The sequence below is a fragment of the Meleagris gallopavo genome, chromosome 1 (assembly GCF_000146605.3).
Source record: "Meleagris gallopavo isolate NT-WF06-2002-E0010 breed Aviagen turkey brand Nicholas breeding stock chromosome 1, Turkey_5.1, whole genome shotgun sequence".
Taxonomy (NCBI): domain Eukaryota; kingdom Metazoa; phylum Chordata; class Aves; order Galliformes; family Phasianidae; genus Meleagris; species Meleagris gallopavo.
Window position 1 is genome coordinate 123,564,095 of NC_015011.2, and position 3,493 is coordinate 123,567,587.

At 38.1% G+C, this 3,493-nt stretch overlaps 1 long non-coding RNA gene across 1 annotated transcript in view; it reads right to left on the bottom strand.

Annotated features, from left to right (window-relative positions):
* The window catches only part of LOC116217605, a 10,024-nt gene continuing 6,531 nt past the window's right edge, over positions 1-3,493 (bottom strand). The window contains exon 3 of the long non-coding RNA XR_004162308.1: positions 1-257. This is a non-coding gene — a long non-coding RNA (uncharacterized LOC116217605). The remainder of the gene's footprint in view (positions 258-3,493) is intronic.

The following is a 3,493-nucleotide window of genomic DNA, read 5'->3' on the forward strand; positions in this document are numbered from 1 at the left end:
ATTTCACCTGTAAGGCTGTATGAATGAATGCAAGTCATTTTTGTTGTTCCAAAAGGGTTTAGGTCTTCCATAGTCTTCCCAGTACTGATAAGCCGTGCCACTTGAGAATGAGACAGGTAGACTCCTTGCTCTTGAGCAAAACTTCTTGCATTTTGGACTCCTGGGAAATAAAGTCAGGAAATCACCATTTGATGGCTGCTTTGCTGCTTGCTGCCACATGTAACCTGGATTCAGCGAGACATGACACCTTTCTTTCTCTGCAATAGAAAACATTGTAAGGTTGCTTATGCAAGAGGTTTGTGCAAATACTCCTGAGGCAATACAGCAAGAGAATATAATCAGACAAGACTGCCATACAAGTACACGAGGACTTTTCAACAAACTGTTTCTAGGTATAGCAGCAGAAATCATTCAGATGAAAACTTCTTTAAAAATTCTTACTTCTGGGATGGCTTTTCTACAATAAGAGCAAGGCCTTCCTCCAGAGTTCTGAGACAACGATTTTCCTTCTAAGGCCAGTTCTGCACCATGTGGAACAGATTTTACCTCAGATGAGCTTTTCTCGAGTTAGATACTTCAGGATAGGTATATTTCCACAGCTTCTGTTGGAGCTAAGCTATTTAAATGCCTACAGGATGTGATTCATGTATCAAGAAAAATTACTAGATGTGGGAAACAAGATTACCAAATGGGAATCTTTATGTCTAGAATTCTCATCTTAAAAACATTAGCACTAAAAACAGATCAATTGATGTAAGCAAAGAGCTCTTCCACATTTTTCACACAGGCCTCATTTAAGGCTTTACCTTCACTACATGCCAGTTTTAAGCTTTCCCCTTGTTTCAGGATATCTTTAGGTTAAAAAATAAAAAGCAACACTGAATAACATTTAATCAAAAACTCGGTTTTGTCAGGGCAAAATCTTGATCTCCTCGTAGATGATGTTATCAGAATAATCTCAATATTTTCACATTTACCTTTCAAGAAAGATTCAGCAGATCTGCCAGATCAGCAGTCAAGTTTAGCAATGTTCAATAAGTCCAATTATCAACTTGGCCTACCAAGTCCTACCACTAAACAATGTGCCTCAGCGCCATGTACATACACCTCTTACATACCTCCAGTGATGGGTACTTCAGGACTTCCCACCATTCACTTGAAACATTACATAGCCAACTGATGTGTTCAATATACAAATTACTATTACAAGATCTCCAGGTCATTCAAGAGCATGCTTACTACAAACATGAACTCATTATATCAGACTGGTGATTGAATTTTCAGAAAGGAAAGACTGTAGAACGGTAGAAGGAAGGGATGCCATTCAGAGGGATCTCGAGAGGCTAGAAAGGTGGGCCCTGGTGAACCTGATGAGGTTCAACATGGCAAATGCAGAGTTTTACACTTGGGCCAGAGGAATCCCAGGCATCCATACAGACTGGAAGGAGCAGTCCTTGAGAGAAGCCCTGCAGAAAAGGACCTGGGGGTCTTGATAGATGAAAAATTAACATGAGCCAGCAGTGTCCCCTTGTGACTCCGAAAGCAAATGGTATCCTGGGCTTCATCAGAAGAGGGGTGGCCAGCAGGGACAGGGAGGTGATTGTCCCCCTCTACTCTGCTCTTATGAGGCCCCTAACTCTTTGAAAGGCTAGATTACAGCAGGACAAAGGAAAATGGTTTGAAGTTGAGGGAGGGAAGATTCAGGTTGATGTCAGGGGGAAATTCTTTACAGAGAGAGTGGTGAGGTGCTGGAACACACTGCCCAGAGAGGTTGTGGATGCCCTGTCCCTAGAGGTGTTCAAGGCCAGATTGGATGGGGCCCTGGGCAGCCTGGTCTAGTATTAAATGTGGAGGTTGGTGGCCCAGTCTGTGTCAGGGAGGTTGGAGATTCTTGATCCTTGAAGTCCCTTCCAACCCTGGCCATTCCATGATTCTGTGATTCTGGGAAAGTTCCTGCATTCTAAAATAGCTGGATTTATAGCTTTGCCCTATCTCTAAAGTAAAGTACAGGTTAAATTTGACCTTCATATACTACAGAAATATGGAAAGATCTTCAACTAGCAAATCTTATGTAAATGTTGTTCAACAGCTTTTAAGTAAAACTGCGAAGTATCATTTGAGTAATGTCTTTTGCACATTTTATAGTGTTGGAGACTCTTTTAGCCAGTAAAGGTTACTGGTATAAAATATAGAGCGAAATATAGAGCCGAAGGATCTGTGAAACTAAAGCAGAACTCAGATAAGACAGATTTGATATTTTTAAAAAAAGAACCAATACTAAAAGTGCCAAAACAGATCCTATGAGTAAGAATTAAGATCATTTTTCTGGGTACAGAATATATATTTCAGTCTCATCCAGTCCTTTCCTATTGTTCTACTAAGCAGATTTTCTCTTGCTTTGCACTGAACTTGCTGCAATTGTTTGCCAAGAGGTTACTTTTAGCTAAAGAAAAATGTCTTAAAGTAAATCAACAAATAACTTTCTCCTTGCAGTCTAGTACTGTCACAGGCGAAAAAGGACACATCTAAGTTACATGTTAGTGTTGGTACAGTTATATAGTATCTTTAGATCATGTGCTTTCAAAGTATGCCCAATTAAATAGAGAAGAAAACACTTCAGCTGTTAAATGCCATTTGTGAGCACTTCAGGGCTGTGCTTACCCAACATATACTGTGTGCATGGAAAGATGATGCTATGTTTTCACAAAGTAGGAAGACAGAAGACAATGGATAGTACAGAGATCAAACATGGCCCCAAACAAGTGGTCACTTATGTCCTTATTACCTTCAAATCCTTTTTAGATTTTTACAAAGATGAAATTCCTGCCGAGGTATAGAAAACAAAATATTATCTGTTCTTTCTACCTTTTTATTAATAGTACCTGAAAACAAAGATGAAAGCGCTTTAATAAGTTTTAAGAGCTCCATTTTTAACATCCAAACATTGTTTATGCCCATAAGCTTCTCTATGACCATTTTAATTCTGAATCACTAGCTACAAAGAATCAATGATGTATAATTAATCCACATCATACTAACACCATTAGGTTATTTAGATAAAATTTCTTTACCATTCCTGCATGGAAGTAAGTGTAATAAAGACTAATAAACAAAGCATACAACAAAAAAATGGTTTGCCAATTAGCTTAATCAGTCTCAGAAAGAAAAAATGCTGTCAGAAACAACTCTATTTCTAGAAGTGCCACATACAGACTGATATGGATTTATGTGAAAGTTTTATAAAGAAATATAATGTAAGTTATCTGCTTTGCATGCCTTCAATTCATACAACGTGAAATAAAAAGAAGATGAGAGAAAATAATGGGATGATGAAATAAAGGGTTAAAAGTAGACAAATGTCAAGAAAATGTGAAAAGAAGATGAAAAATGCAACTTCTGGAAACTGCACAAGCAATAGGTTATGTAATAGAGCGAATACATCAAAAGTACAAAGATTTCAAAATCATTTCCAATTACACAAATCTACCTTTTT